This window comes from Arachis hypogaea, chromosome 11 (genome assembly GCF_003086295.3).
Source record: "Arachis hypogaea cultivar Tifrunner chromosome 11, arahy.Tifrunner.gnm2.J5K5, whole genome shotgun sequence".
In the NCBI taxonomy this organism is placed as follows: domain Eukaryota; kingdom Viridiplantae; phylum Streptophyta; class Magnoliopsida; order Fabales; family Fabaceae; genus Arachis; species Arachis hypogaea.
This window is the reverse complement of record NC_092046.1, coordinates 110,998,419-111,005,029: the sequence shown is the minus strand read 5'-3', so window position 1 is coordinate 111,005,029 and position 6,611 is coordinate 110,998,419. Positions and strand designations below refer to the sequence as shown.

Here is a 6,611-nt window from a genome sequence, read left to right as displayed (position 1 = left end):
TGAGTTTGTGTGTTTTTCTATGATTTCAGGTAATTTCTGGCTGAAATTGAGGGACTTGAGCAAAAATAAGATTTAGAGGTTGAAGAAGGACTGCAGATGCTGTTGGATTCTGACCTCCCTGCACTCAAAGTGGATTTTCTGGGGCTACAGAAGTCCAAATGGCGCGCTCTCAATTGCGTTGGAAAGTAGACATCCAGGGATTTCCAGCAATATATAATAGTCTATACTTTTTCTGAGTTTAGATGACGCAAACTGGTGTTCAACGCCAGCTCCCTGTCCTATTCTGGAGTTAAACGCTAGAAACAGGTTGCAAAGCAGAGTTAAATGCCAGAAATAGGTTACAAACTAGCGTTCAACTCCAAGGAAGACCTCTACACGTGAAAGCTTCAATTCTCAGCCCAAGCACACACCAAGTGGGCCCCGGAAGTGGATTTCTGCATCATTTACTTATTTCTGTAACCCTAGTAACTAGTTTATTATAAATAGGACTTTTTACTATTGTGTTAGCAATCTCTGGATGTTTAGTTCTTAGATCATGGAGTCTGGCCATTCGGCTATGCCTGGACCTTCATCACCTATGTATTTTCAACGGTAGAGTTTCTACACACCATAGATTAAGGTGTGGAGCTCTGCTGTTCCTCATGAATTAATGCAAAGTACTATTGTTTTTCTATTCAATTCAAGCCTATTTCTTCTCTAAGATATTCATTCGCATACAAGAACATGATGAATGTGATGATTATGTGACACTCATCACCATTCTCACCCATGAACGCGTGCCTGATAACCACTTCCGTTCTACATACAAACAAGCTTGAATGTGTATCTCTTAGCCTCCTGATCGTGAGATCAGAGTCTTCGTGGTATAGGCTAGCATTATTGGCGGCCATTCTTGAGATCCGAAAAGTCTAAACCTTGTCTGTGGTATTTCGAGTAGGGTCTGGGAAGGGATGACTATGACGAGCTTCAAACTCGCGAGTGCTAGGCGTAGTGACAGACGCAAAAGGATTACTGAATCCTATTCCAATATGATCGAGAACCGACAGATGATTAGCCGTGCGGTGACAGCACATTTTGGACCGTTTTAACTGAGAGGACGGAAAGTAGCCATTGAACACCTTGTTATCTTGGATTTCCTTACATATGCCTTCAAGTAGAGTCTCAATCCTTGAGAGTCTATCTTCGGATGATGGTGAGTTGAGATTGGAGGGATGAGAAGGGCCATTTTGGTTTTGATATGGATGTTGAGAGGTGTTGTTGGGTGGGTGCTGATATGATCTCTGTGTGAAATGTTGGTGAGCTGCATTATTGTTGGGGTTGTGACGTCTCTGATCTTGGCCTTGATCTTGTTGATTTCCCGACCCAAAGTTTGGGTGGTTCCTCCAACCAGGATTATATGTTTTGGAGTATGGATCATGGGTCTGCCTAGGTGAGTTCCCAATGTAGTTGGCTTGTTCCTGATCATCCTCTGCCTCTGCATTCACTCCTTCTTGAGCTGCTGATGAGGTAGTGATTGCTGCTACTTGGTTCCTTTCCATCTTCTTGGTAAGGTCAGCCAGCTGCTTGGTGATCATCTTGTTTTGAGCCAGCAGTGCATCCACGTTGTTTAGTTCTATCACTCCTCTAGTGTTGCCTCTTTCAGAAGCATAGAAGTAGTCATTCTCAGCTATAGTCTCAATGACATCTATGGCTTCTTCAATGGTCTTCTTCTTGTTCAGAGACCCCCCAGATGAGTGGTCTACTGCCTTCTTTGATTCGTAAGAAAGACCTTCATAGAAAATGTGTAACTGCACCCATTCATTGAACATATCTGGCGGGCACCTTCTTGTCAAGTCCTTAAACCTCTCCCATGCTTCATAGAGAGTTTCACCATCTTGTTGCCTGAAGGTTTGTACCTCAGCTCTCAACCTGTTGATTCTTTGAGGAGGATAGAATCTCGCCAAGAATTTGTTCACCACATCATCCCAGGTTGTTAAACTCTCCTTCGGGAAAGATTCCAGCTATTTAGATACTTTGTCCTTGAGTGAAAAGGGGAACAAAAGCAATCTATAGGTGTCAAGATGAACACCATTAGACTTCACAGTATCACATATCCTCAGAAAGGTGGTTAGATGTTGATTGGGGTCTTCTTGGACGCTTCCTCCGAATGAACAGTTGTTCTGAACAAGGGTGATGAGCTCTGGCTTTAGTTCAAAGTTATTGGCATGTATGGTTGGCTTTTGGATGCTACTTTCACAGTTTCCTGGGTTTGGATCTATATAAGAGCTTAAAACTCTTATCTCTTGTCCAGCATGATACACTGTACCTTCTTTGCCATGGTTGTGAGCCTCTTCTTCATGATGGTTCTCCATATTCTCATCCATGTCTGGTTCAAAATACTCCTCCTCTTCCTCAGCACTAACGACTCTCTTTCCTCTTGCTTCCCTCCTTAAGCTAAGGAGGGTCCTCTCAGGTTCAGAATCAAAAGAAGTTGAAGCCCCGCTTCTTCTACCTGTCATACAACCAACAGAGCAAAAGCAAGAGAGAAATTGTATGGAGTTTACTCTTGTTAGGAATGCTGTTACGGTGAGTGATGCAATATATCAAACAGTTAGTGGGTTAGTGAACTGAATTGTAGAAAAAAATTAAAGATAACACCACAATGGGTAAGGGGTAGAGGGAAGAAAATAACTAAAACTGAAAATAAATCACTCAAATGAAATTAAATCAAACAAAAGAAAAATGCTCAATCTAGTTATCCACCAATTTAATCATTGTTGATACAAAATTAATCCCCGGCAACGGCGCCATAAACTTGATGCACGGAAACTTGTCTCTCAACAAAATTTCCTTTGGCAAGTATACCGAATTGTCGTCAAGTAAAAACTCACAATAGAGTGAGGTCGAATCCCACAGGGATTGATTGGTCAAGCAACTTTAATCAGAGGAATGTTCTAGTTGAGCTAAGCAGAAATTGAGTTGATATTTGCAGAAACATAAATGGCGGGAAAGTAAATAACAGAAAGTGTAAATGCTGGAAATAAAGAGCAAAATCTAAATGGCAGAAAGTAAATTGCAGAGTCTTAAATGGGGATTTGGGGAAATGAACATAAAAGTAAATGGCAGAAAGTAAAGAGAATGGGTAAGATCAGAAATGAGGGATTCATTGGGCTCAGGAGATGTTGTGTTCTCCGGATCAAGTTCATTCTCATCTCTTCCTCAATCAATGCATTCATTGATCTCCTTGGCAAATGTTAAGTGATTGGATTCCAATTCCTTGGCAACCCAATCTCTCAAATCTTGATCAATAGCCAATTCCTTGGTCTAATTGCTCATGAGAAGAGATGAAGTATGGTCAGTGATTATACCACATGTATTGCCAAATCAAAGTGTTGGTAGGATTATATGTCACTATATCCATCCAAACCCCAATTTGGTCCAACATGAGAAAGCATTTCTAGCATGATCTCTTCATTCCTCTTCCAAGGTTCTGAAGAGATCCAAGTATGAATAGCTTCTTTTCCAAGACAACTACCTGATGACAAGTCATCTTAGCCTAGTTTCACTAGCCTTTTTCTTTTGTTTTCAATTGAATTATGCACTTTCTTGAGCAACAAGTAAGCTAATTTGGGTAAATTTTCATGCTTCCTTTGATTGAATCAACCAAGTATGAATTCATGTTATTCCATGAGGTTTTAGGCTATAATTGTCACATATTACGATAAAATGAATATCTCATGATTTTAAGCATAGCTTTGATGTGTTTGGTTGATTAATGATAGGTGAAGAAAGCTTGGAGAAAGGTTGAAGCAAGAAGGAATGGCTAGGAGTAAAGAGAGGACAATGGAATAAGTGAAAATGAACCAGGAAGCAAAAAGTTGGACCAAAAGTTAGCCTCAAACTTTTGCACAAACTTTTGGGCGAAAAGTTAGCCCCAATGTTAGCCCCTAACTTTTGGGCTAACGTTGGCACATGAAAGTTACTCCCTGGGCACCAAAAGTTTGCGCCAACGTTAGCCCCTAACTTTGTGGCTAACGTTGGCATGAGAAAAACACTCCCTGGGCACCAAAAGTTTGCGCCAACGTTAGCCCCTAACTTTGTGGCTAACGTTGGGATGAGAAAAACACTCCCTGGGCACCAAAAGTTTGCGCCAATGTTAGCCTCTAACTTTTGGGCTAACGTTGGCACATGAAAAACACAAAGGGGGAGCAAAAGTTTGCGCCAACGTTAGCCCCTAACTTTTGGGCTAACGTTGGCGCCATAAGTGCACTAAGGAAGACCAACATTGGAGCAAAAGTTAGACCCCTAACTTTTGCACCAACGTGGGTATCAGCAAAACATGGGGGCTGATATGAAAAGTTGGACCAAAAGTTTGCCTCAAACTTTTGCTCAAACTTTTACACAAACTTTTGCAAAACTCCAACCCGGTTCACTTGGTTCACTTTGGTTCCTCTCCAAACTCCAAGAGCAATCAACCAAGGCCTCTCTCAACCCAATTCCACCAAGAGCAAAGGCCCAACTCAAGGCTTGAAGATCATTTGAAGAAAGTGTATAAATAGGATAGAATTCAAGTTCTTAAGAGAGCTTTCCTTTGGAGTTTTTGATAATAGTTTTCGGAGAGCTTTGGATATTGAGTGATCTTTAATTTCTTAGTTTCGGGGAAGGAGAATTCCACTCTCTTCCTCTTAGTTTTATTGCTTTCAATTTCAATTGCAATTGTCTTGGATCTTGGGTTGGAGAATTGAAGGAATTCTGTTTCAATCTCATCCGAAGATCTCTCTGTTTCTTCTACTGCTTATTGAATTTAATTTCTGTTAATTGTTCTTCATCTACTTTCTTTGCAATTTACAATTCCTTTGCAATTGTTCTCGTTGGATCTAGGAAGGCATTGAGATCTAGACTTGGTTTTCTAGTCTCTTGAGTCCTGAGATCTGAATTCTCATTTTACTTTCTCTGTTTACTGCTTTCATGCTCATTTTACTTTTCTGGTTGAGATCCGGTTTGATTCAAGACATCTTCTATTTCTCTGTTTGTTGCAATTTACTTTCCCTTGTTTAATTTCTGCAAATCCAACTCCCAATTCCCTTTACAATTCAAGCTATTTACATTTCTTGCACTTTAAGATTCTGCAATTTACATTTCTTGCGTTCTAAGTTTCTGCCATTTAATTTCTTGTTCTTTAAGATTTAGCATTTAAATTTCTGTTCTCTTTAATTTCATGTCAATTACCCATTCCCTTTACTTTCCATGCAATTTAAATTCTGCAAATCACAAATCTCTTAACCAAATCTTGATTCGCTTGACTAAATCAACCACTAAACTAAAATTGCTCAATCCTTCAATCCCTGTGGGATCGACCTCACTCCCGTGAGTTATTATTACTTGATGCGACCCGGTGCACTTGCCGGTTAGATTTGGGTGTTTTGGAGAAATTCGTTTCGTTTTTTCAAAATATCCCATCAAGTTTTTGGCGCCGTTGCCGGGGATTGATTAGATTGACAATGATTAAGTGAGGTGGTGATCTAGATCTAGCATTTTTATTTTTTGTTCTTTTAATTTTCAATTAACCCACTAACTGTTTGAATTTTTGCTTAAGCTAACTAAAACTTCATTCTAGCAATAGATTGAAGTGTCACTGGTTTGTGTGTTTCTTATGTTCTGCTTGTATGTCAGGTACAAGAAGAAATACACCCATCTTTCATGAACAAGACGAAAGAACTCTTAGAAGGATAAGAAGAGCGGAAAGAGGGAAAAATATTATTGGAGAAGAGGAATCAGAAGAAGAATTCCAAGATATGGAGGAACATTCAACCAATCCACCAGGTGGAGCAGACAACAACAATAACAATCCACCCCAGAGGAGAGTTTTGGCCTCCTATACCTTTGCAAATGCTAGACATTATGGAAGCAGCATTCTCACCCCTAATGTCAATGCAAATAACTTTGAATTAAAGCCACAACTCATTACATTGGTCCAAAACAACTGCTCGTTTGGGGGAGGACCATTGGAGGATCCAAATCAACATCTATCTACCTTCTTAAGGATTTGTGACACTGTCAAGTCCAATGGTGTGAATCCTGAGACCTACAAGCTTCTGCTATTCCCGTTCTCATTAAGGGACAAGGCCGCACAATGGCTTGAAACTTTTCCTCAAGGAAGCATCACTAGCTGGGATGATTTGGTGACTAAATTTTTAACCAAATTCTATCCACCTCAAAGGGTTAACAGGCTGAAAACCGAGGTACAAACATTCACACAATTGGATGCTGAAAATCTGTATGAAGCATGGGAGAGATACAAGGCTCTGCTGAGGAAATGGCCACCAGAAATGTTCACTGAGTGGGACAAGCTACAGAACTTCTATGAAGGACTCACCCTAAAGGCTCAAGAATCACTTGACCACTCAGCTAGAGGTTCCTTGCAACTCATGAAAACTGCAGAGGAAGCTCAAAATCTTATTGATATGGTGGCTAACAACCAATATTTCTTTGCTCATCAAAGAAACCGCCAACCATCACAAAGAAGAGGAGTAATGGAGCTAGAAGGAGTGGACTCAATCTTGGCTCAAAACAAGATGATGCAGCAGCAAATTCAACAACAATTTGAGCAAATGGCCAAGAGGATTGATAGT

General features: G+C 40.3%; 1 non-coding gene across 1 annotated transcript; it reads left to right on the top strand.

Annotated features, from left to right (window-relative positions):
• Positions 1–1,803: 1,803 nt before the first annotated feature.
• On the top strand, positions 1,804–1,910 carry LOC112724855 (small nucleolar RNA R71). Its single transcript, XR_003163998.1, has one exon. It is a non-coding gene; the product is annotated as a small nucleolar RNA R71 (small nucleolar RNA).
• The last annotated feature ends 4,701 nt before the right edge of the window (positions 1,911–6,611 follow it).